The 27,700-nt window shown below is 40.3% G+C and overlaps 1 long non-coding RNA gene and 1 pseudogene across 1 annotated transcript in view; one reads left to right on the plus strand and one right to left on the minus strand.

Annotated features, from left to right (window-relative positions):
• The window catches only part of LOC107131907 (uncharacterized), a 236,116-nt gene that overhangs the window by 13,476 nt on the left and 194,940 nt on the right, over window positions 1–27,700 (minus strand). The window contains exon 4 of the long non-coding RNA XR_001495270.3: window positions 9,264–9,441. This is a non-coding gene — a long non-coding RNA (uncharacterized lncRNA). The remainder of the gene's footprint in view (window positions 1–9,263; window positions 9,442–27,700) is intronic.
• LOC781220 (chromobox 1 pseudogene) lies at window positions 13,245–14,269 on the plus strand (annotated as a pseudogene).

Below are 27,700 nucleotides of genomic sequence, written 5' to 3' on the forward strand. Positions count from 1 at the left end.
AAAAAGATCTTCATGTCCCAGATAATCACGATGGCGTGATCACTGACCTAGAGCCAGACATCCTGGAATGTGAAATCAAGTGGGCCTTAGAAAGCATCGCTACGAACAAAGCTAGTGGAGGTGATGGAATTCCAGTGGAGCTATTTCAAATCCTGAAAGATGATGATGCTGTGAAAATGCTGCACTCAATATGCCAGCAAATTTGGAAAACTCAGCAGTGGCCACAGGACTGGAAAAGGTCAGTTTTCATTCCAATCCCAAAGAAAGGCAATGCCAAAGAGTGCTCAAACTACTGCACAATTGCACTCATCTCACATGCTAGTAAAGTAATGCTCAAAATTCTCCAAGCCAGGCTTCAGCAATATGTGAACCATGAACTTCCTGATGTTCAAGCTGGTTTTAGAAAGGCAGAGGAACCAGAGATCAAATTGCCAACATCTGTTGGATCATGGAAAAAGCAAGAGAGTTCCAGAAAAACATCTATTTCTGCTTTATTGACTATGCCAAAGCCTTTGACTGTGTGGATCACAATAAACTGTGGGAAATTCTGAAAGAGATGGGAATACCAGACCACCTGATCTGCCTCTTGAGAAATCTGTATGTAGGTCAGGAAGCAACAGTTAGAACTGGACATGGAACAACAGACTGGTTCCAAATAGGAAAAGGAGTACGTCAAGGCTGTATATTGTCACCCTGCTTATTTAACTTCTATGCAGAGTATATCATGAGAAACGCTGGACTGGAAGAAACACAAGCTGGAATCAAGATTGCCAGGAGAAATATCAATAACCTCAGATATGCAGATGACACCACCCTTATGGCAGAAAGTGAAGAGGAACTAAAAAGCCTCTTGATGAAAGGGGAAGTGGAGAGTGAAAAAGTTGGCTTAAAGCTCAACATTCAGAAAACGAAGATCATGGCATCTGGTCCCATCACTTCATGGGAAATAGATGGGGAAACAGTAGAAACAGTGTCAGACTTTATTTTTTTGGGCTCCAAAGTCACTGCAGATGGTGATTGCAGCCATGAAATTAAAAGACGCTTACTCCTTGGAAGGAAAGTTATGTCCAACCTAGATAGCATATTCAAAAACAGAGACATTACTTTGCCAACAAAGGTTCATCTAGTCAAGGCTATGGTTTTTCCTGTGGTCATGTATGGATGTAAGAGTTGGACTGTGAAGAAGGCTGAGCACTGAAGAATTGATGCTTTTGAACTGTGGTGTTGGAGAAGACTCTTGAGAGTCCCTTGGACTGCAAGGAGATCCAACCAGTCCATCCTGAAGGAGATCAGCCCTGGGATTTCTTTGGAAGGAATGATGCTAAAGCTGAAACTCCAGTACTTTGGCCACCTCATGCGAAGAGTTGACTCATTGGAAAAGACTCTGATGCTGGGAGGGATTGGGGGCAGGAGGAGAAGTGGACGACAGAAGATGAGATGGCTGGATGGCATCACTGACTCGATGGACGTGAGTCTGAGTGAACTCCGGGAGTTGGTGATGGACAGGGAGGCCTGGCGTGCTGCGATTCATGGGGTCGCAAAGAGTCGGACACGACTGAGCAACTGAACTGAACTGAATGTCCAAATAGGAAGAGAAGGGGACGACAGAGGATGAGATGTTTGGATTGCATCACCGACTTGATGGACATGAGTTGGAGCAAGCTCCAGGAGTTGGTGATGGACATGGAGGCCTGGCATGCTGCAGTCCATGGGGTCGCAAAGAGTCGGACATGACTGAGCAACTGAACTGAACTGAATGTCCAAATAAAAGCTTTAGCTTTCTCTACATAGGACTAGAATATAAACATTGGATGGTAAAGATCACTGCAGATGGTGGCTGCAGTAATGAAATTAAAAGACACTTGCTCCTTGGAAGAAAAGCTGTGACAAACTTAGATGGCATATTAAAAAGCATATAAATCACTTTTCCAACAAAGGTCATTATAGTGAAAGATATTGTTGCTCCAGTAGTCATGTACAGATGGGAGAGCTGGACCATAAAGAAGGCTGAGAGCCAAAGAATTTATGGTTTTTAATTGTGGTACTGGAGAAGACTCTTGAGAGTTTCCTGGACAGCAAGGATATCAAACCAGTCAATCCTAAAGGCAATCAGTCCTGAATATTCATTGGAAGGACTGATGCTGAAGCTCCAATACTTTGGCCACCTTCCATGTCCTGTGCCAAGAGCCGACTCATTGGAAAAGACCCTGATGCTGGGAAAGATTGAGGGCAGGAGGAGAAGCGGGCGACAGAGGATGAGATGGTTGAATGGTATCACCAACTCAATGGACATTTGAGCAAACTCTGGGAGATAGTGAAAGACAGGGAGGCCTGGCGTGCTGCAGTCCACGGGGACACAAGAGTCAGACAACAACTAAGCAACTGAACAACAACCACAAAAAAAAAAACTCATCATCTGTTTCATCTTTTCAATCTCACAAGACGTAGAAATACCTCATATTTCTCATCATTTCAAATACAAACCAAAACACATACAAAAATTTTGCTAATTATAAGGACAAAAGCGAATTTTAAATCCTGATTCTAAAAGCCATTCTCGAGTTAGTTATTAAAGCGTGTCTGCCAGCACCTAGCACAGAACGGGGTACTAGGAGGCAATAGACAGGTCCTCATTAGACAGTTTACCACAGCCAACTACTGTAACAAAAATGCTGCTGGAAGCAAATCCTTTGCAACATCCTCCTGCTTTGTAATATCCTAATCTCCCTCGATTTCTCCATCCCTTTCCTTATCTCTGTTCCTAGAAGCCCTACTGTTCATACAAGCCTTTCCTGGGCCAGTTGCCACCATTTCCAGTCTAGGAAGAGCCTAACCCTGGCAAAATTCAGGGCAAATATCTCCTTCTCTATGACAAATTTCCGTGTCACAGACAGAACGCTGTGCTCCTGTGGATGGTTCCCCTTGCTGACATATAACTCACAATGCTTCCAGTTTATACCTGTTTGGTCTCGTTTCTCACCACTCCCCTCCCCATGAAAACAGGAGCCCGTGGAGCTGTGTTCTCTGTATTTGCTTAGACCCAGAGCCTAGCACTGTATGTGGTAAACAGTTGGAGCTAACCAACAAGAATTTCTAAAATGAATGAATAAAATGAACCATTTCAAAGCAAACAACATAACTGTCATCTAAACAAGCTTATCCCTTTATCTTTAAATTCTCTCTGCTTTTACCTTTATTCTCTATTCCTTGCAAATAAAAAGACCCATGATCTATAAACCTTCCTAGCAAGGCTTGGGATTTTAACTAGTTAATGTAATAAACTGTTTCAGAGATAAAGGAGTTGAAGCACAGAAAAGTTAAAGAATTTACCATAATGGTAGCTGTGACTTAAAGGCATGTGTTCTCAGTTGTGTCCATCTTTTTGCAACCCCATGGCCTGTAGCCCACCAGGCTTCTTTGTCCATGGGGTTTCCCAGGCAAGAATACTGGAATGGGTTGCCATTTCTTCCTCCAGGGAATGTTCCCGACCCAGGGATCAAGAGTCTCCTGCATTGGCAGGTGGATTCTCTATCACTGAGCCACCAGGGAAGCCCCTGTATTCTTTACACTAAAACTAAACCAGGTGATGAAATGACCGGGGACGGGGAACATTGAACCATGAAAGCAGATGTCAGGGCAATCTGGGAAAGACTCCAGAACAAAGCCTAGTGCCCAGGACAGGCTCTTGTAGATACCTGGAAGATGGTAAATGGGCAGGCCAGGTCATTAAAGCAGGAATGAAAGAGGCAGAGACAATGCACCTTTATGATATTTACCTGTAACTGACCTGACTGACCTGTTAGCATGTTCCAGGCAGCGATATGTCAGGCAGGTATAGCAGATATTATGCATGAGTCTGATGTGCTTGTTTCTGGTTTGTTTTGGGTTTTGACTGAGGTTTTTAACTCAGTCAAGTGTTCCTGGACATGACCTTGGCTGTGTTCCATGACAGCTGCACTCGTCAAGTATTCCAGAGTGCAATGGCCAGTTGATTGAGCATCCTCCCCTAACACAACCCCCTGTTTTGCCATTCTTGCTGATACATTTGCTTTTGACAACTTTTCCAATCAGACAAGATCATTCTTGAGGCTTAATTCCCAACTCCAAAGTAAAGAACCGAAGAATCCCAAACTTGGGTTAAATCAAGATAAAATCCATGCTAAAATATCTATGTCAGTTTAAAAAACTAAAATGGTTTCAACTAAACCAGCTCTGTGGAAAACAGAAGGGAAAATTTTGTCCAGATTTATTTGTCCAAAGGGCTGTATCATTTCTTAAAGGTAAATAATAATCAAAGGGTAGAGTTTATATAAACTCTCAACAAAAAATGGCATTCTGCTTGAAAAAGCAGTTCCTGTAAAATATTACATTTTATATAATAAAATATATATCACTGCATGATAGATAATATATGCTTATATATAATATAATACACACAATCTATATATCAATATTTTATGAGAGTTATAGTGACATGACTGGAGAAGGAAATGGCAACCCACTCCAGTGTTCTTGCCTGGAGAATCCCAGGGACGGGGGAGCCTGGTGGGCTGCCGTCTATGGGGTTGCACAGAGTCGGACACGACTGAAGCGACTTAGCAGCAGCAGCAGTGACATGACATACTTTTGTTATAATTTTGAAAATCATAGTATGTTTGGACAATTTGTTTTAACAGTATGCTTAAAATGTTGAACTGAACAGCAATTGATACATTCAGGCCTTTTTTATCTTTCCAAAACATTTAACATTCAGTATTTATATGTGTCCCAGGTGGCGCATGCAATGAATCTGCCTGCCAGTGCAGGAGATGTGGTTTTGATCCCTGGGTCAGAAAGACCCCAGAAAGTAGGGAATGGCAACCCACTCCAGAAATCCCATGGAGAAAACTCCAGAAAGTACCTAAGAAATCCCATGGACAGAGAAGCCTGGTGGGCTATAGTCCATGGACTTGCAAAGAGTCAGACATGACTGAGCAACTGAGCACATACATGCACACCAAGTAAATAAACTATTTCTCACTAGCTAGCAAAGTTTCCTGGGAAAATAAACTTAAAAGAACCAAGTTCTGTTTAAAGCTGTTTCAAAAACTCCAGAAAACTTATGTAATGCACAAAATGTCCCATAGTTTATAAGGGTAAAGTATTTAAATGTCAAATTCCATTTTATTTTAATGACTTAAACTTTAAAAACTTCCTTTACCATTTTTTTAACCTAAAAAAGCAATTAATAAACAATGATTAATAAAGTTGCTATATTTGGGGGAAATCTAAGGAGCTATTTGAATTCTTCTTGAGTTGTATCAGCAAAGTTAAAAGTTTCTACGAAACATAATTAGGCTTTAGAAACTGAGATAGTTGTTATATTAGGTCAGAGATAGCCACAGCTAAAGTTATCGTTTTCATATGTGTCTTTTCATCTGCTAAGTACAATTGCTTTGTTATTTACCTTCTTTAACCATAAAATAAAATTCAGCGAGCAAATAAAAATTCCATGCAGCTTAACACATAAAAGTTGTTTTTACAGTAATTTATAATCAAAGCCATCCTGTCCCCTCCTGGCCTCAGTGAAAAAGATTTCAACTGAAGCAGAAAGGTGGTGATGAGTAATGACCAATCCGCAGTGAAACAAATGCAAGATTATGAAACTATGGAAGATTAGAAGTCACTGGTGTTCAAAGCTTAATTACCCAGACATCAGAAGTACAAGATTACATGCTTTTATAACATTAAAATAATTAAGATAGTTTGCAAAATTTTGCCCAGTGAATTTTAAACCTAGCTGACCCCAGTGGTCTATAAAAAATATAAAGATGCCTTTATCTCACTGACACTATTCTTAATGCCCCTAAAACTGCACATTATGACCTCATACTACTACTTCTGAACAGAGCTAAACTAGAACTATGCACCAGTACCTGGGATTCTGGGAGTGGAAAAGAAAACACGAGCTGACTGCATGTCCACCACTATACTAGATACTTTCCTAGATGTTTATCCTCACCTGAATGCTTTTCGTTGCAGATGAGAATGTGGAGTTCCAGAGAAACTGGATGAACTTGCCCCAGCTATTGGCAAATATAGAAGCCGTACCATCATCCATTGGTCTACAAGACTGTTTCTGAAAGACTTCACTAGCATAGGCCAAATTTAAAGATACAAATACAGAAATAGCATTAATGAAGGCATCAATTACATGGCCACATCCTCCCTTAATTATATGCTTAAATAAATAATTCAAATAAAAAGAAGCAATATTATATTAATAGCTATCTCATGAGTTGTCTTGGAAGAAGCTCTTTTTCTTTTTCTTCCCCCTCCCCCAGTTTTATTGAGATGTAATTCACTTATGTGCTAAGTCACTTCAGTTATGTCCGACTCTTTGAGACCCCATGGACTATAGCCCCCTAGGCTCCTCTGTCCATGGGATTTTCCAGGCAAGAATACTGGAGTGGGTTGCCATGCCCTCATGCAGGGGATCTTCCTGACCCAGGGATCAAACCCGTGTCTCTGGCGTCTCTTGCGTCTCCTGCATTTGCAGGCGGTTCTTTACCACTAGGGCCACCTGGGAAGTCCATCAATTCATGTACAGCACTATATAAGTTTAAGGTGAACAGGGCTTCCCTTGTGGCTCAGCTGGTAAAGAATCTGCCTGCAATGAGGGAGACCTGGGTTCAATACCTGGGTTGGGAAGATCCCCTGGAGAAGGGAAAGGCTACCTACTCCAGTATTCTGGCCTGGTGAATTCCATGGACTACATTCCATGAGGTCGCAAAGAGAAGGACACACTGAGCAACTTTCACTTTCACAAACAGCATAATGATTCAACTTACATACATCATGAAATGATTATCACAATTAGTTTAGTCAACATCCCTCGTCTCGTATAGATGTAAAATATTAAGAAAAAAAGAAAAAATATGTTTCCTTGTTTCCCTAAGACAGAACTCTTAGGATTAATTCTCTTGGCAACTTTTATATATAACAACTTTCTTGCTAATTATGACAATCATGTTGTACATTACATTCCTAGTATTTATCTTATAACTGGAAGTTTGTATGTTTTATCCACCTTCATCCAATTCCCCCTTCCCTACTCCCTGCCTCTGGTAACCACAAATCTGATCTCTTTTTCTATTTTTGTTTTTTTGTTTTGAAGTAATTGACCTACAACACTATGTTAGTTCCTGGTACACAATATAGTGATTCAATATTTCTATACAAGACAAAATGATCACCACATGTCTAGTTACCATGTCACACAAATATTACGTCATTATTACATGCTGTACTTTTCATCTCCATGACTCGCTTATTTTGCAAATGGAAATTTACACCTCTTTATCTCCTTCACCTATGTCTTTTTCTTTATACATTCTTAATGTCATATGGTTTCAAGCATTGACTCAAATGCACAACATGGCACTGTTAAAAACATATGCTGAAATTGTAATCATGATCCTCTCATATCAATTCCTACCCATATGGACTGGCCCATCCTATTATACAAAATGCATTGTCACTGGCTATAAATAAAAGTCATGACAGCTGACAAAAAGTTGTAACAACAAAGTGTCAATCCTTCTCTATTGTAATCTGAGGTTTTTCAAAGGGGCTGAGCAGATGAGTGTGATGGCATTTTGCTGGATCCCCTTTTGTATTTCAGATTCAACAGTTTCTTAGGAGAAACCCAAGTCGAACTTAGTTCATAACGTGAAGCACCACATCACACAGCCCTTCTCACAAAATCAAGTCAGATGGGTCTGGCAGTGAGGTTGAGGGTTTTGACAATAGCTTATGTGGGTGTGTATATTTCTCAAGGAATGAGACAGACAGAGAGAGAGACAGAGAACAATACAGGGTTTAAGAGCTATGATAATGAAGTCATCTCTTCTTGAATCCCAGTCATCTCAGTGATTAGAGTTGTGCTGTCCAGTACAGTCACCACTGGACACTTGAAATGGGCTAGTTCAAATTGAATTATGCTAGAAGCGCAGACTACACCCCGGACTTCAAAAATTTAGTATGAAAGAACAATGCAAAATACCTCATTAAAATTTTTAACTTATTACATGTTTAAATGATAATATTTCTGATTCTTGTCCAGTCGCCAAGTCATGTCCCACTCCTCGTGACCCCATGGACTGCAGCATGCCAGGCTTCCCTGTCCCTCACAGTCTTCCAGAGTTGCCCAGAATATTTTTGATACATGGAACTAAATTCAATATATTATTAAAATTAATTTTACCTGCATTCAACCCCACTGAAACTTGTACGCCACCTGTTAGGAAATGATTAGGGAAGAAGACTGCACAGCAGTAAAAGGAAAACCTGCATTTTTGTAGTAGCAGTGGTTAACAGAATGCATTAACCACTAACTTGTTAGCAAAGCTATGTGATTAGCATACTTTCTAAGAACCACAGGAGTTGCTAGACAAAGATACAACTTGAACTAACAAAGCAAATCAGAGTATTTATAAAAATAAGAGTGGTGTTTTTTTTCTTATTGAGTTGCATAAAATGTTGTATTTGAAACAAACAAAAATGTGTTTCCCCCAACAGCATTTTAAAAGCCAGAAATATGATTAACACCACTCCATTAAAAAGCTGAGACACTTTGCATTACTGCTTTTTACAGTCCTCACTAAGGCTACATTCCTCATCCAGCTGAATAAAAGGCTGCTAACCTGCTATAGAGCAGGGGGACTTTCGACCTGTGAGTCCCTGGACTGGCAGAATGACAGAAAAGCTAATCTGCTCAGCCTGCAGCTGAAAGAAGGGAATCCAAGATCCTGCCATGGAGATGAAACTGTTTTGTTATGTGGCCTATTCACCTCCTTGTACTTGAAACAAGATGGAGAGTTCAGGATTCACCCCAAAATTAAAGAAATGCTAATACGGTCATCTCCTGAACAGAAGCAGAAAGCTACATGAGACAAATGGCACCTGTCATGTAACTGAAAACATTAAGAGAATTCTGTGTTACTCTTCAGTCTTTTTTTCTTTTAATTTTAATATCTATGGACTTATTAACAAATCTTGAGTAATCCCTCAGGTAGTAACAAACTCAGGAGAAAACTGAACTTAACAATACAGCAGTTTCCACTTTTTCAAAATGCACCTTAGTCTTGGCCAGGAATGCTTTAGGTTCCTAAATGGTGGTTGATGTGACCTCATGACATGGCCTAATAAGACTAGCATATTTTCAGAACCCAAACTTGGGAACCACTGTGTGGTATTAAGGACTCAAGCAAGGGGAAACTTACTTCTCTTTGACATCGCTTTCTGGAAGTAGACAAGTGGTTCGGAGAGGGTGAGTAGCTCCACTCCATGAAGTCATCCAGGGCCTCGGATGCCTCCTGCTCCATTGTTCTGACATCCCTCAGGGAACTCTAATCAAGCCACGTGGTCAGAACAGTCTCCCTGCAACATCCACCTTCTATCCTGTAGGAAAAGAGAGGAAGTGGATACAAAATATCCCCTTTTAAGGGCATTCTCTTGCCAGGTGGTGTTAGTGGTAAAGAATCCACCTGCCAAACAGGAGACTTGGGTTTTATTCCTGGGTCAGGAAGATCTCTTGGAAAAGGGAATGGCAAGCCACTCCAGCATTTTGCCCAGAAAACCCCATGGACAGAGAAGCCTGGAAGGCTACAGTTCATGGGGTCACAAAGAGTCAGACAGGACTTAGCAACTGAGCATGTACACACGTCCTCATCGGGAAAGTGAGGTCTGATGGTCTGGCTCAGTGCTTCCTTTGCCCTGGCTGCCCTTGCTGGGGAGCTTAGACAGGCAGACCTGCCTTTTTGCAAGAGAGGTTGGGCTGTGTGGTCTCTTTCTGGGCAGGCCAGTAGGATAGAACTTCTCAATACCACTACCTAAATATCTAATAGGCCTTTGAAGCTTAACACATCCAAAACAAGACTCCTGACTTTCAATCCAAGTAAATGGCACTCTGCACCCAGTTGTTCAGGCCCAAAGTCTAGCAGACCCATCCTTTTCTCCTCATTCCCCACAACTAGCCCATCAGTTGAACCCACCTTTTTCTCTCTGTTGCAGTAGCACTATCTTAGTCCTAACTATCTGTCTCTTAAACTAATATAATTGCCTCTTAACGGAATTTCCTGTTTTAATTCTTACCCTCTTATAATCCCTTTCCCACCAAGGGACCACAGGGATATTTCTAAATCATAAATCAGATCATGCCATTCGTTGCTTAAGCCCTCCACTAACTTGGCAGTTATCCTGGATAAGACGCAAACTCCTTACTCTGTCCCATAGAGCCCCACGTGGTTGGTTCTTGCTCACCTTTACATTTTTCTCTCCTCTGGCATTCTATGGGTACTTCACACATCCTCCACTCTTTACCACCCTTCAAACTTCTGTTCTTGCCTTTTCTCTGTCTGAGACGTTCTTGCTCTAGATCTTTACATCTGTCTCCTCTATTTCCTAACAATTTTGTTCATGTTTTAATTTGTGGCAAATATTCACATTAATGAGTTTATATAAATATTTGACTCTGTGTTGTCTTTAGGTCAACCATGGATTTATATGTGTTAAATTTAGTTCCAGCAATTTAGACTATCTATGAATGCAAGTATGATTTTTTTCACATGAAACATATTTTAATATAGACAAAGATATAAAGAGAAAATCATATTGATTGGAAAATATCTTTTAATTTTTTGGGTGATCATTGACCCTTCATCCACTTAAATGTTGTATTGTGTCAATCAAGCACTTTCTCAAAAAAGAACAGTGCTCACTTTGGAAGCAGATATACTAAAATTGGAATGAGGATTAACATGGCCCCAGTGCAAGGATGATATGCACTTTGTGAATTAAAAAAAAAAAAGAAACAGAAAAACAACACCTCTGTTAAAAATTAAAAACTGAAGTGATAGGGACAAGTTCAGAACTGAGAAAATACTCTGACTTGAATGAAAGCAATGTGTTTGTTGTCTTCTCCTTTGTTATGGTTTGTATACAAACATCCTGAAAAATAGTTCAGAAGTAAAGCATTTGAAAAATTCTAACACTACAATCCGTTTTTCTAATTTACCTAAGTAAAGTTAAATTTCTTTATCACTGTAAAAATTTCTCATGAAACTCTAGTAGTAAAAGACAGGAAGTAAACAAATGGGCATATGGATACTAGTATCTGATAGTGATAAAGCCATGAAAAAATTTAACAGTATAAAGTGATGTCGAGTGGTTGGAAAGGGGGTCTAATTTAGACAATAGAGGCAAGGAAGATCTCTGAAGAGATGACACTTGAGTTCTTAAGTACCGATAACTGTGTTGTGAAATGATACATTCAGATCTTCAAGTGATTTGAATACTATATCTTTATTCATCACATATCTAGTAGTGAGTTTTGAAGAAAAATAAGCATTTGAATGAAAATGATATGTAAAAAAGCAAAATACAGGCCTGTCTCAAACCATTCTTGAAATACTATTGTGTAGACTTTCCAATTCAAAGAAGTAGAAAGTTAATACATTTCTGAAACGCCTGAATCAATCAGAACAGCCATCCCAAACAAAAGCCGATCCATTTAGTTTTCTGCTACTATTTTATAAGATTCAATCATCACTGTCCAGCACCTCTGAGAACCAGTGACTCTTTCTCAAGAGCAAAGACCATTCATCTTTGTCTTCCTACAGCCCTGCACACCTCCAGGCATATCATGGGTATTCAGTAGTCATTTAATCAACTAATCAATCAATCTTCTTATCCTCCAATGTCAAACTAACTGAGTTTCTGACATACAGAAGCGCTAAATTAATGTTTGTTGAATTAACATCCTACAAATGCATCATTCATCTAAGTCCCTGAGATTGAACAGCAGCAAATCAAAAAGAACGTTGTCTTTGAAGACAAACAGGTCTGGAGTCTAGGAAGCCCAGCCCCACTCTTCAGTATCTATTTAAACATAAACAGGTTAAGTAATCTTTCTGGATTTTAGATCCTTCATCTGTTAGAAAAGGATATTTTTAAATGGATTATCAAAAAGGATCTACTGTATAGCCCAGGGAACTCTGCACAGTATTATGTAACAACCTAAATGGGAAAAGAATTTGAGAAAGAATAGATCTATGTATACATATAGTTATGTATGAATCAGTTGAATCACTTTGCCGTACACCTGAAACTAACAGAACATTGTTAATCAGTTATATTCCAATAAAAAGCTAAAAAAACTATAGCTAAAAAAGCTATAATCACAATTTTTAAGTATTGAAAATCTGTTATGAAATGAAAAAACTCCAATAATAAATTTTTTTTTAATTTTATTTTTTAACTTTACAATATTGTACTGGTTTTGTCATATATCAACATGAATCCACCACAGGTATACACGTGTTCCCCATCCTAAAAGCCAAAAAAGAATCATCGTTTACTGCAATGATTTAAAAGGCAATGTGTAGAGCTCCTGCTAGAATTTCTTAACCAAGGTAAACTCTGAAACAGTGAGAATAGATACCACAATGCTGTTATTATTAAGTATCTTGTACATATTTATGCCTTGCATGCCCATAGACACAATTAGTAATAATTATTTTCATCGTTGTAAGCACCAGGAGTACTTATGAGCTGTTCCTCCAAGCAGAGCAAAACCAAAAACAAATATTAATACTTTAAACACTTATTCTCAAAGACTGAGCAGAACAAGACATGAGAGTCATCTCTTTAGCTGTGTGCCTCTGCTAGAAGCAAGCTGATGTGAAAAATGAACACTTCTCCCAGATAACTATAAGTTGTAGATGAATTTTTTTTTTCAGACAAAGAGTTATTCCATTGGCATTTTCAAATAACAATGGTATGAGATTATAATACAAAAGCAGGTGTTGTTGTTATAAGATAACATCTTTTACAATGTTTTCCTTTTGTATTTCTGTATATAAAGGGTTTTTATTAATGCAAGAGGCCATAAACCTGAGCATCATTCTTGATTCTCTTATTCCTCTCATACACTATATCCAATTCCTCAGGAAAAATCTGTTGATCCCACTTTTCAAAATCTGTTGATCCCACCAGAACTTGACTTTGCTACCACCTGCAGAGCTACAGCTTAGTTCAAGCAGCCATCATTTCTCACCCGGATACTGTACTAGCCTCCAGTAGGTTTCACTGCTTCTACAATTTACTCCTGCAGTCTATCCAGGTGCCACAGTCAGAAATATCACTTTAAAACTAGTTTGGGTCTTTTTTGTTCGTCTGAGGGGAGGGCCGTTGGCAGGGGTCTGCGGTACGCCGCTTCAGTGAGGGGGCTCGACAGTGGTCACCCGGCTTGTTGCTTTTCTGGTCTCCACTCCCCCGGCCGGCCGGACAAGACCCGCCAGTAGCGTGACACCAATTCCTCTTGGGCTTGTGGGCGCTGCTCTGAGCAGCGTCATCCTTTATACCAGAGAGCTGGCGGGCACTATGGGGAAAAAACAAAACAAGAAGAAAGTGGAGGAGGTGCTAGAAGAAGAGGAAGAAGAGTATGTGGTGGAAAAAGTTCTAGACCGTCGAGTGGTAAAGGGCAAAGTGGAGTATCTCCTAAAGTGGAAGGGGTTCTCAGATGAGGATAACACATGGGAACCAGAAGAGAACCTGGATTGCCCTGACCTCATTGCTGAGTTTCTGCAGTCACAGAAAACAGCACACGAGACAGATAAATCAGAGGGAGGCAAACGCAAAGCTGATTCTGATTCGGAAGATAAGGGGGAGGAGAGCAAACCAAAAAAGAAGAAAGAAGAGTCAGAAAAGCCACGAGGCTTTGCCCGGGGTTTGGAACCAGAGAGGATTATTGGAGCTACGGACTCCAGTGGAGAACTCATGTTCCTAATGAAATGGAAGAACTCTGATGAGGCTGATCTGGTCCCTGCCAAGGAAGCCAATGCCAAGTGCCCGCAGGTTGTCATATCCTTCTATGAGGAAAGGCTGACGTGGCATTCTTAGCCCTCAGAGGATGATGACAAAAAAGATGATAAGAATTAACTTTCTTGAATACCAGCCCCTGTCACATCTGACTGTGGGTTTCAAGTGGGGAAAGAAGGAGTTCTCCTTGTCTTGACACCATAAAGGTGGCTTGAGAAGATGTCCTTTGAAGAGCCAGTATAGTTTCTGTGCCCTACAGCAGCCCAAGGGCTTCAAAGCCATTCCATGCTGTACAGTTTGCACACCCATCCCGGTGGAGGGGAAGGAGGGTCAGTGTTTCAAGGCAACCCGTTCTGAACTTTGCTTTAAAAAAAAGCAAAGGGCCTTCTGTGAAGGACAAAACGTAGAATGGGATGTGGGAGAGCAAGAGGTACTGTAGATCTTCAAAGAGCATCTCCACAACCCACACAGCCTTCTTCCCGATAGTGTTAATTCTGCATTTTTACAGCGTAGCATGTGTGTAGTTTTTGGCTATTACTGGTGTATTATTTGGGGTGGGTGGGGTGGGGTGGGAAAGAAGGGAGATGGGTTAGGATCATTTTTGTTGAAATTTGGGGAAATGGTGAAACAAAGGAAAGAACAACTAATGATGATTGGGTTCTGTGTTCAGAATATTGTATCCTTTCAAAAAATGTCATTGGCAACCTAAATGAGAACTGTGAGAGACTGTTTAAAAGCTGTGAATGCCTGAAACTTAGAAGCCAAGGTATTCCCTGCCTGAGCTTAATGCTGTTCCCAACAAAGGAATAAGAAGCTACCAAAGCTGCCATTTGGGGGATGGAAACTGGTTGAGGAGGATAAGTCTTATTGGAGTGTATACACAGGCAGATCATTCTGTCTTAGAGGTGCTACTCATGAAACTGACAAGAAGACCCTTTCTTTTCCTATTGTGAAGTTACAAATATCAGCTTCTCCATCCAAGCCACTGGTGAAGTATTTAGGGAAGGGCAGAGAGTGGTATAGGAGGTAAGTGAGTAGGGAAAGACAAGGGCCGGTGCTCATAGGGTGGAAAACTCTTGGAGCCTCTGTTTTTTGAACTTTGAAACCATTGGTGGCAGGGTTCAGTCACTGACAGCACAAGTTCAAGAGTTGAATGATTTCAAAAGCCCTGGTCTCAGGAGAAGATAAATATTCATACTGGGGTAGTGGTTCACTTTAAAACAAAACAAATTTTTTAATCCTAAGAACTAACTAAAATCCAAAACGCTGTCTTGAGTCATGAGATCCATCAGTTGTTGACATCACTTGATCTGCATCTAGAACTCCATTGTAATTTTTAGGCATGTGTTAGGTTTTTGTGAAAAGTTGTTTAAATGTAAACTTCATATCAACACTGTCAGTTTTTTGTCTTAATAAAACTATATAGATTTATAATCAAAAATAAATAAATAAATAAAACTAGTTTGGGGAGTTCCCTGGTGGTCCAGTGGTTAAGAGTCTGAGCTTGCACTGCAGGGGGACGCAGGTTCTATCCCCGGTCTGGGAACTATGACCCTACATGCCTCAAGTGAAGGTTGCTCAGTCATGTATGCTTGTGACCCCATAGACTATACAGTCCATGGAATTCTCCAGGCCAGAATACTGGAGTAGGTGGTCTTGCCCTTCTCCAGGGGATCTTCCAGGGATCAAACCCAGGTCTCCTGCATTGCAGGTGGATTCTTTACCAGCTGAGCCACAAGGGAAGCCCAAGGGGGAGACAATTAAGTTTTATCACATCACTCCTCTGCTCAACACCCTCTCCATGGCTCCCCACTCAGCATAAAAGACAGCATTCTCTGGATGGCCTCCGAGGCTTCCACGGTCTGTCTCCCACACCTGTCCAACCTCCTCTCCTATAACTCCACCCTCATTCACTGCTGCAGCCACGATGACCTGCTTGCTTGCTCAGGAAGGCAAAAGACAAGTGTGTACACTATAATCTCAGCTCTACCAGCTCCTCCTGCCTAGAAAGTTCTTCTCTCAGATATGTTGTAATTTGCATTACCTAGGAGACAGGGATCAAGACCATCCCCATGGAAAAGAAATGCAAAAAAGCAAAATGGCTGTCTGGGGAGGCCTTACAAATAGCTGTGAAAAGAAGAGAAGCGAAAAGCAAAGGAGACAAAGAAAGATATAAGCATCTGAATGCAGAGTTCCAAAGAATAGCAAGAAGAGATAAGAAAGCCTTCCTCAGCAATCAATGCAAAGAAATAGAGGAAAACAACAGAATGGGAAAGACTAGAGATCTCTTCAAGAAAATTAGAGATACCAACGGAACATTTCATGCCAAGATGGGCTCTATAAAAGGATAGAAATGGTATGGACCTAACAGAAGCAAAAGATATTAAAAAGAAGTGGCAAGAATACACAGAAGAACTGTACAAAAAAGATCTTCGTGACCCAGATAATCATGATGGTGTGATCACTCACCTAGAGCCAGACATTCTGGAATGTGAAGTCAAGTGGGCCTTAGAAAGCATCACTACAAACAAAGCGAGTGGAGGTGATAGAATTCCAGCGGAGCTATTTCAAATCCTGAAAGATGATGCTGTGAAAGTGCTGCACTCAATGCCAGCAAATGTGGAAAACTCAGCAGTGGGCACAGGACTGGAAAAGGTCAGTTTTCATTCCAATCCCAAAGAAAGGCAATGCCAAAGAATGCTCAAACCACCACACAATTGCACTCATCTCACACGCTAGTAAAGTAATGCTCAAAATTCTCTAAGCCAGGCTTCAACAGTAACGTGAACCGTGAACTTCCAAATGCTCAAGCTGGATTCAGAAAAGGCAGAGGAACCAGAGATCAAATTGCCAACATCTGTTGGATCATCAAAAAGCAAGAGAGTTCCAGAAAAACTTCTGCTTCATTGACTATGCCAAAGACTTTGACTGTGTGGATCACCACAAACTGTGGAAAGTTCTACAAGCGATGGGAATACCAGACCATCGGACATGCCTCCTGAGAAATCTGTATGCAGGTCAAGAAGCTACAGTTAGAATGGGACATGGAACAACAGACTGGTTCAAAATTGGGAAAGAAGTATGTCAAGGCTGCATATTTTCACCCTGCTTATTTAACTTATATGCTGAGTATATCATGAGAAATGCTGGGCTAGCTGAAGCACAAGTTGGAATCAAGATTGCTGGGAGAAATATCAATAACCCCAAATACGCGGACGGCACCACGCTTATGGCAGAAAGCGAAGAAGAACTAAAGAGCCTCTTGATGAAAGTGAAAGAAAAGAATGAAAAGGTTGGCTTAAAACTCAACATTCAGAAAACTAAGATGATGGCATCCGGTCCCATCACTTCATGGCAAATAGATGGGGAAACAATGGAAACAGTGACAGACTTTATTTTGGGGGGCTCCAAAATCACTGCAGATTGTGACTGCAGCCATGAAATCAAAAGACACTTGCTCCTTGGAAGAAAACTTATGACCAACCTAAACAGCATATTAAAAAGCAGAGACATTACTTTGCCAACAAAGGTCCATCTAGCCAAAGCTATGGTTTTTCCCATAGTCATGTATGGATGTGAGAGTTGGACTATAAAGAAAGCTGAGCACTGAAAAATTGATGCTTTTGAACTGTGGTGTTGGAGAAGACTCTTGAGAGTCCTTTGGACAGCAAGGAGATCCAACCAGTCCATACTAAAGGAAATCAGTCCTGAATATTTATTGGAAGGACTGATGCTGAAGCTGAAACTCCAATACTTTGGCCATCTGATGCAAAGAACTGACTCATTTGAAAAGACCCTGAAGCTGGCAAAGATTGAAGGTGGGAGGAGAAGGGGACAACAGAGGATGAGATGGTTGGATGTTATCACCAAGTCAATGGACATGAGTTTGAGTAAACTCTGGGAGTTGGTGATGGACAGGGAGGCCAGTACTGCAGTCCATGGGTCGCAAAGAGTCAGACATGACTGAGCAACTGAACTGAAGTACCAAAAATTTGTAGACATGTACTAAATTCACAACAGTAGTTAATGAATATTTGGGGGAGAATTTTTTTGAGCAAATATTCTGTTGCTCCTTAATATTTCAGCCATTCATTTTAGCTTTCATCCATGAATCTTGTCTGCAGCAATTATTACTGTGGCATGCTAGTGGTGTTTTCTCCATTTCCCTCATTCTTTCTACATTTACTATTTGGAATTTTTCTGTAATAAAGACTTGTCACTTCTCTACCACTTAAATATTCATTCAATCCTTTATTTCTATATCAATATGAATTTATAAATATTGTATTGTTCAGATTGTAATTAAATAGTATTTATTATTTATTTTTATTGCTTCAATTGTTCCAGCTCTGGATACTGGTAACTCTTAGAATTCAGCGCCCATGTTCCTTTGACATGCCCTGCTTCTCATTTTTCCCCTTCCTTTTACCACAAAATGTTCCAGGCTCATGAATTTTCCCTGCCCTAGCTCTAGAATCGGCCATTTCTCTAGGGGTCCCAGTTTCAGAGAGGGACAATTTTTAAATTCAATATTCAAGTGTTATAATGTGTAATTCCTAGATTATGTCTATGCTATAATTAATGCTATAATGAACTATGGTAGTGGTGCTTTAGTCGCTAAGTCGTGTCCAACTCTTGCGACCCCAAGAACTGTAGTCTGTCAGGCTCCTCTGTCCATGGGATTCTCCAGACAAGAATACTGGAGTGGGTTGCCATTTCCTTCTCCAGGGGATTTTCCCAACCCAGGAATTGAACCCAGGTTTCCTGCATTGCAGGCAGATTCTTTACGAACTGAGCTAGGAGGGAAGCTCATAATGAATTATAGATTTTCTATAATTAAAGTATGTATATTATAGTACTCAGAGTAATAGACTGTGTTAAAATAGAAACTGGATCCAACAATAATATTTCACCCTTTATTCTGTTCTAGCACTTACTACTTCATCACTATAGGCCCTACAGACAATAAAATTCCATGATTCTACAATGGAAAGACAAAAGGCAAAAGATGCTCCTATAAGGAACTTTTCCATGGGCCATAAAATTGTTTAACCTTGCCAAAAATTTATTTAACCCATAGTTGACCTCCATGTCATCCTTCCTAACCCTCCCCTAGTTTAGCCCTATTCCTTCCATTTTATTCACAATTTTGAATAAAATGTTTTTTATTTTGCTATACTAAATTAAAAGAATCTGTTCCCAGGTGGCTCAGTGGTAAAGAATCTGCCTGCCAAGCAGGAGATGCGGGTTTGATCCTTGGGTCAGGAAGATACCCTGGAGAAGGAAATGGCAAAACCCTTTCCAATATTCTTGCTGGGAAATCCCATGGACACAGGAGCCTGGCGGTCTATAGTCCATGGGGTTGCAAAAGAGTTGGACACAATTGAGCAACTAAACAACTACAACAATACTAAATTACAATACCAATAAGGTAATAAAAATATAGAACAATGAATTTTGCTAGCTTATAAAATCAGTATCTTCTTGACATTAACCTAATATGATCTGTGTGTGTGTGTTAGTCAATGAGTTAGTCACTCAGTTCATGTCTGACTCTTTGCGACCCTATGGACTGTAGCCCGCCAGGCTCCTCTGTCCATGGGATTCTCCAGGCAGGAATACTGGAGTGGGTTACCATTTCCTCCTCCAGGGGATCTTCCTAACTCTGAGATTGAACCCCAGTCTCCCATATTACAGGCAAATTCTTTACTGTCTGAGCCACCAGGGAATCTACTGCTGGCTAAATCACTGTTCACTGAACAGTTTAAAACTAGAGCAGTAGAGCCTGACAGAAAGTGTTTCCTCCCCACAAGGGGACATTTGGCAGTATCCAAGACATTCTTCATTATGACAACTGAGAGGGATGCTACTGGCATCTATTGTATTGGGTAGAATCCTGGAATGTTGCTTAGTATCTACCATGCACAAGAGCCCTCCACAACAAAAAAAATATCTGGCCCAAAGCACAACAGCGCCAAGTTTGAGAAATCCTGCCCTAAAGGAACTTTCAGTTTTCAAATTGGTTAAATACCAGATATTTTCCTCCCAAACTTTTAAAGAAAACATTGGTAAATGCCAAGGACTATCTGTACTAAAACACTGCATCCAACAAAGGATTCTCTGGAAGAATCAGATGATAGACTATAACTGAGGCTGCAAAACATCATGAAAGCAAAGATGGAGTTAAAAGTTCAGGATGCACCTTAGCTCATTCCATTTTGAACAAGTTATTTATCCAACTCAGCCAAAGATCAAATGCATCAGAAAAATAAATGGTTACCTATGTGGATTATCCATGAGCTTGCACTTTAAACCAAAGCAATAATGGTTTCCCATTAATTGGACAGAATTCTAGTGTGACACAGAGAAGGCAATGGCACCCCACTCCAGTACTCTTGCCTGGAAAATCCCATGGATGGAGGAGCTTCGTAGGCTGCAGTCCATGGGGTCGCTAAGAGTCAGACAAGACTGAGCGACTTCACTTTAACTTCTCACTTTCATGCATTGGAGAAGGAAATGGCAACCCACTCCAGCGTTCTTGCCTGGAGAATCCCAAGGACAGGGGAGCCTGGTGGGCTGCCATCTATGGGGTCTCACAGAGTTGGACACAACTGAAGCGACTTAGCAGCAGCAGCAGCAGCTAGTGTGACACAGGTAAGAGAATCTGGGGCCAGGAGAAAAAAAGAAGTGTGGTCAAGGCTTCATCTCTTGCTGACTGTGAAACTCAGGGCAAATCATGTTATTTTCCTGGGTGTCTCCTTATCTCAAAACTTTCCTATCAAAGTTGATAATAAACATGATTACAAACACCCGCCTCATCTACATCACAGGGTCATTGTGAGAATCAAATTTTTTAAATTGGGTTAAACATACAGTAATTAAATGAACTTTATCTGTTTCTTTCTACCTTTCTCTTTTTTTCTTTTTTAAATTATGAAAGTATGATAGCACATTTATAGGAAACTTGGAAAATACAAAATATACAGTTCCATTATATATTACAATTATTTTTTAAGTAAACAAATTAGGATTTTTAGTTGGAGTTTCAATATCAAACTCTCAAAAATTAATAGAATGGATGGAAAAGTAGAAGGATACAGTAGACCTGGAAAGCACTATAAATCAACTCAACATGGAGAATCAAATTTTTTTAAATGCACTTTTTCTTTACATATTTGGGTACTGATATCTGCTCATAATATCTTTCTTACACTGTGCATAAGACTTTGAAAAGAACAATGCCTTTGGAAAGCCAATGAAAAATAAATTCCTAGAGGGAGTAGGTTGAGCATTTTCACATAGAGACATTACAATCGACTCACTTCTTTTCCTCACCAAGTATCCCATTAGAGTGTGAAAATACATTGAAAAACAGTATCACAGACAAACCACAAACTGGGAGAAAACATTTGCAAAACACATTTCTGAAAAAAGGACATATCTAAAATATACAGAGAACTCTTACAATACAACAATAAGAAAACAAGCAACCCAATTCTAAAGTGTGAAAAGATCTAAACATATCTCTCTAAAGAAACTATACAGATACCAAATGCTGTGCTGTGCAGTCGCTCAGTCATGTCCAACTCTTTGTGACCTCATGGACTACAGCCCACCAGTCTCCTCTGTCCATGGGATTCTCCAGGCAAGAATACTGGAGTGGGCTATCATTCCCTTCTCCACGTGATCTTCCCAGCCCAGGGACTGAACCCAGGTCTCCTGCATTGCAGGTGGATTCTTTACCATCTGAGCCACCAGGGAAGCCCACAGATACTAAATAAGTATGTGAAAAAAAATTGTCAATATCACATATCATTGGAGAATTACAAATTGAAACAGTGAAAAATAGATTAAAAGAGCTATATACCTGTTAGAATGGGTAAGTATTTAAGCCTTAAAACACCAATTGCTGGAAAAAAACATGCAAACATGTACAAGCACTCTCGTTCATTGCTGGGGGAAATGCAAAATGGTAATTCCACTTTGGAAGAAAACTTGTCAGTTTCCTCCAAAGCTAAACATAGTCTCACCATATGATCCAGCAATCACACTTCTAGATATTTACCCAACTGGTTTGAAAACTTAAGTCCTCACAAAAATCTGCATGCAAATGTTTATTCAGTATATTCATAATTTCCAAAATTAGAAGCAAAGATGTCCTTCAATATGTGAATGAACAAACTGTGGTATACTAACACAAGAAAATAGTATTCCATATAAAAAGAAATGAGCTATCAACATACCCAATGATACTGATGAACATTAAATGCATATTGCTAAGTAGAATAAACCAATATGAAAAAGCTACATACTGTGTGTGTGTGTTAATCAGTAACGTCCAACTCTCTGCAACCCATGAACCTGCCAGGCTCCGGGTTCCTCTGACCTTGGAATTCTCCAGGCAAGAACACTGGAGTGGATTACCATTTCCTTCTCCAGGGCATCTTCCCAACTCAGGAATCGAATGCAGGTCTCCCACATTGCAGGCAGACTCTTTACCATCTGAGCCACCAGGGAAGTCCCTGGAAGAAGCAAAACTACAGCTCTGCTTAGCGAAGTGAAAACAACAGTGAAAAGATCAGTGGTTGCCATGAGTTTGGGAAGGTTGAATAGGCAAATCAGAGAGGACAGTTTTAGGTCAGGGAAACTTTCTGATATGGTAATGGTGGATACATGATGTTCTGCATTTGTAAAACCATAGAATTTTACCCAATGGTTCAGCAGGTAAACAATCCACCTCCAATGCAGGAGACCTAGGAGATGTGGGTTTGATCCTGGGTCAGGAAGATCCCCTGGAGAAGGAAATGGCAACCCACTCCAGTATTCTTGCCTGAAAAATCCCATGGACAGAGGAGCCTGGCAGGCTACAGTCTAAAAGGTCACAAAAAGTCAGATATGGCTTAGCAGAGCAGCAAAATAGAGCGTATAATTTCACAGAACAAAGAATAAACCTTAATGTATGCAAATATTTTTAAATCACTTAGGAGGCTGGGGGCCCACTAATGCTAAGCAATCCATGACAAAAGAATCTAAGTGTAACATAAAACAACCTCATGCAAAAGGAGGGTGAGAATCAGTTACTCCTTAAGTGTGTGCTGTACAAGATAACTTCTTTCCAAAGAGTACACTATGGAAAGAGAGAAAAGAAGACTAAGAACACCTGACGAATACCACCTTAGCCAGATGATCAAGGTCAACATCAACAGTGATGTCACACTGATAGTATGTACTCTTGATACAATATGGAAACTATAGCACTTTACCTCTAACATTGCTGCTGCTGCTGCTAAGTCACTTCAGTCGTGTCTGACTCTGTGCGACCCCATAGACAGCAGCTCACCAGGCTCCCCCGTCCCTGGGATTCTCCAGGCAAGAACACCGGAGTGGGTTGCCATTTCCTTCTCCAGCGCATGAAAGTGAAAAGTGAAGGTGAAGTCGCTCAGTTGTGTCTGACTCTTCACGACCCCATGGACTGCAGCCTACCAGGCTCCTCCATGTGTGGGATTTTCCAGGCAAGAGTACTGGAGTGGGGTGCCATTGCCTTCTTCCCAAAATCCTTAATCTCAGTTTAATCATGAAAGAAATTCCAAGAGAGGGGCATCCTACAGTATACCTGATCAGTCTTCCTCAAACTTTCAAAGTCACGTGTAGCAAAGAAAGCCTAAGAAATAGCCAAGAGGTGACTAAAGAGATTTGGCAACTTAGTGTCAAGTGTAACATAATGTGTACAATTAAGAGTAATATGGTGTCCTACATGAGATCCTGGAACAGAAAAATGACACTCAGTGGAAACTAAGTAAACATAAATAAAATATGGACTTAGTTAATGATAATGTATTAACTATAATAGAGGCACCACAATAATGTAATAGAATAATATATTAATGATAAGGGACATGGTGAGGAGTATACGTATGTAAACTTTGTACTCTAATTTCACAATATTCTTGTAAATATAAACTATGAAGTTGTTATAAAAATAATCAGTGCAAAACATCATTAGAGCAATAATGTATTAAACTGTAATTGAACTTGTTCACAAGCATTTGGTTTTACTAACCAAAGATGAGACCAGAAGACTAATTTTAAATTTTCTCAGTAGTCTACCCTGGGGCAGTGGGAGCCATTATTCATCATCAGCCATTTATAAAAGTTAATAGAAAGATGTCAGTGTTTAAGTACATACCAGAACACATATCAGAATGAGATTCGCAGACAGTAAAGATGGAATGAGCTGGAAAATCTTTCCTTTCATATAAAAAAGGAGCCTGATTTTTATTTCCTGTGCATGCATGCTAAGTCACTTCAGTCGTGTCCAACTTTTTGCAACACTATGGACTGTAGCCCACCAGGCTCCTCTGTCCATGGGGATTCTCCAGGCGAGAATACTGGAGTGGGTTGCCATGCCCTCCTCCGGGGGATCTTTCCGATCCAGGGATTGAACCCACATCTCTTATGTTTCCTTCGTTGGCAGGCAGGCTCTTTACCACTGGCGCCACCTGTGAAGATCTTTTTTTTCTCCTGCTTCCCTAAAAAGGGCACAGGATGAAGGATCTCCACTCAGACCATTGAGTAAAAGTCACAAGGAACACTGGTGCAAATAGAGATCACCCAGCACCTTTCCTCCCAGAACGCTGGAGCCCTGGCGAAGTGTGTGAACATCTGAACATCCCCTTTCCCATTCCAGCACCAGGTAATCTGGATATTCCAAAATACATGCTCAGAAACTTCTTTAGAACAGTAGATTAAAAGAATTTTTAAAATGTAAATTTTAAAACTTAGAGTGAAGCTGGCTAGGGCCACTTGCTAGAAAGTATAGTAGGCTTACCTACCATCCTTCCCTCTCTCTATTCCAAGTTACTCATATTGTCATCGGACTTACTGGAAAAAAAAAAAAAAAGAAACTAGTTGTTCATTTAGAATAGAGACCAGTTTGGTTTTGCACCCAGGATCTGTAAGTTGATACATTTCCTCCCCTAAGTTCCACCTCAGAACACACCTTCCTTCCTGACCCTCCAGAATTTCCCCGCCATCAAAGAACAAGTTCCTTGCTGCTAGAAAATCACTAGAGTTGCTGTTTTCAGCCTAATTTTGAATGCTCCGATGTACTGGAAACAAACTACTTCCATAAAAGAAGGAAATGTCATAAAGGCACTGATTATACAGCAAGTCTTGGAAACACCTAGAATAGTGAACAAAAAAGCTCATTCTCTTACTCCTTTCACCCACAAACAGCCACATTAATACAAAGGACGTATCATAAAAATATACAAAGATTCCGATTTAAAAAGTAAAAAGACAACATAATGGTTAAAGTATTTTAAGCCACATGTCTGATAAGGGGTTAATATCCAAAATATGTAAAGAACTCATACAACTAATATCAAAAATAAAATCACCCAACTATAAAATGTGCAATGGACCTGAATAGACATTTCTCCAAAACAGATTTAGAAAAGTGTGACAGGCAGATGAAAAGATCCTCATCACCGCTAGTCATTAGAGAAATGCAAATGTAAACCACAATGAGATATCACCTCACGTCCATTAAAACGGCCAACATCAAAGAGACAAATGATAACAAATGCCGGCATGGATGTGGAGAAAAGGAAATCTTTGTGCACTGCTGGTGGAACTGTACAGGCACTCTGGAAAATAACACAAAAGAAAGAAGAAAGTGAAGTTGCTCAGTTGTGTCCAACTCTTTGTGACCACGTGGGCTCCTCCATCCATGGGATTTTCCAGGCAAGAATACTGGAGTGGGTTGCCATTTACTTCTCCAGGGGATCTTCCTGACCCAGGGAACGAACCTGGGTCTCCCACATTGCAGGCAGACTCTTTACCATCTGAGCCACAAGGGATCCCTCTGGAAAACAGCATGAGGTATCCTCAAAAATTAACAGTAGAACTACCATATGATCTAGAAGTTCCACTTCAGGGAATATATTTAAAGAAATCAAAAACATAACTCAAAAAAATATTTGTACCCCCATATTCATAGCAGCAAGGCTTCCCTAGTAGCTTAACTGGTAAAGAATCCACCTCCAATGCAGGAGGCCCCAGTTTGATTCCTGGGTCAGGAAGATTCCTCGGAGAAGGGATAGGCTACCCATACCAGTATTCATGGGCTTCCCTGGTGGCTCAGAAGGTCAAGAATCTGCCTGCAATGTGGGAAACCTGGGTTCAGTCCCTGGGTTGGGAAGATTCCCTGGAGGAGGGTGTGGCAACCCATTCCAGTATTCTTTCCTGGAGAATCCCCATGGACAGAGGAGCTTAGCCAACTATAGTCCATGGGGTCGCAGAGTTGGACACAACTGAAAGACTAAGCACAGCACACTTATAGCAGCATTATTTACAATAGCCGAGACTTGGAAACACCTTAAGGGCTAGTCAATGAATGTATAAAGAAGTTATGAGATATATATAATTCAGTCACAGAAAATGAGGAAATACCCCATTTACAACAATAACCTTGAAGGCTTTACGCTAAATGAAATAATATGTGTGTGTGTGTGTGTGTGTGTGGCTGTCTCTTTATGACCCCATGGACCATAGACTGCCAGGTTCTGTCCATGGAATTCTCCAAGTAAGAACACTGGAGTGGATTGCCATTCCCTTCTCCAGGGGATCTTCCAGACCTAGGGATTGAACCCACATTTCCTGCATTGCAGGCAGATTCTTTACCATCTGAGCCACCAGGGATAATACAGAAAGACAAGTAACATACAATATCACTTAAATGTGGGATCTCAAAAAAAAAAAAAAAAAAAAAACTCATAAATACAAAGATCAGATTTGTGATTATTAGAAGCAGGGTGGAAGAATCAAAGGAAATGTGTCAGAAAGTAAAAACTCAATTATAAGATAAACAAGTCCTAGGAATCCAATGCACTACACAATAACTATAGCAGCTATAAGAGTAAAGCTGTAAGATTCATGGGAAAGTTGTTATGAGAATAAATTCTAAGTTCTCCTATAAAGAGGGATTTTTTTTCTTCTTGTTTTTTCTTTTTTTTTTGTATCTGTAGGAGAATATGGATGTTAACCTACTAGGGTAATCATTTCACACTATATGTAAATCAAACCATCATGCTCTATGCCTTAAATTTATATAGTGATGAATATTAACTATTTCTCAATACAACTGGGGAGAAACGCAACCACTAAAACTCAGTCTTTGGTGTTAATGGCTGATCTCTGTGTGGTCCAAATTCAATTTTATTTCTCTGGCACATCACTATACTCCCCTCACTTCACAGCACTATTAGAAAGACTTCCGTGTGTGTACTCGTTAAGCTCCTTGGGGTTGACATCACAGAGGAAAAGGGATCATGAGAAGAGGAACCTGGGACATGGGGAGCATACTGAGGCAGCCCGAATGTTCTGCAGTTGGATCCTGACATCAGGTTATTGAAACTGAAGATGGAAAACCGATACTGAGTCATTCGATTCTCTCCCTTGAGGGCAGTAGATTTGCTGGACAGTATATTATTTAGCACTTTGTCCAGTTCTATTCTAAATAGTCCTTCCTTGGAGGCCATTCACTCAAACCTGGCCAAGATTTATTACAGATTAAAAGTTTTCTACCGGTTGGTCATTTCTTTCACAAAACACACATTCTCCCACTGAGATATTAAAAAATAAAACCTACCAAACAACATGAAAACAGTGTGATATTGTAGAAAGAGTGAGGAGCTCAAAGCAAATTGGCCCAAAGTGGCCCCAGCTGCTCACTCAGCCTTGCCTGGACAGCACCTTGCCGAGACCACTCTCCTGTCTGCTTTTTCCCTGGAAGGAGCAGCAACATCCAAGTTCAGCTTCCCAAATAGTAGTGGCCTCA

Source organism: Bos taurus, chromosome 27 (assembly GCF_002263795.3).
Source record: "Bos taurus isolate L1 Dominette 01449 registration number 42190680 breed Hereford chromosome 27, ARS-UCD2.0, whole genome shotgun sequence".
NCBI lineage: Eukaryota > Metazoa > Chordata > Mammalia > Artiodactyla > Bovidae > Bos > Bos taurus.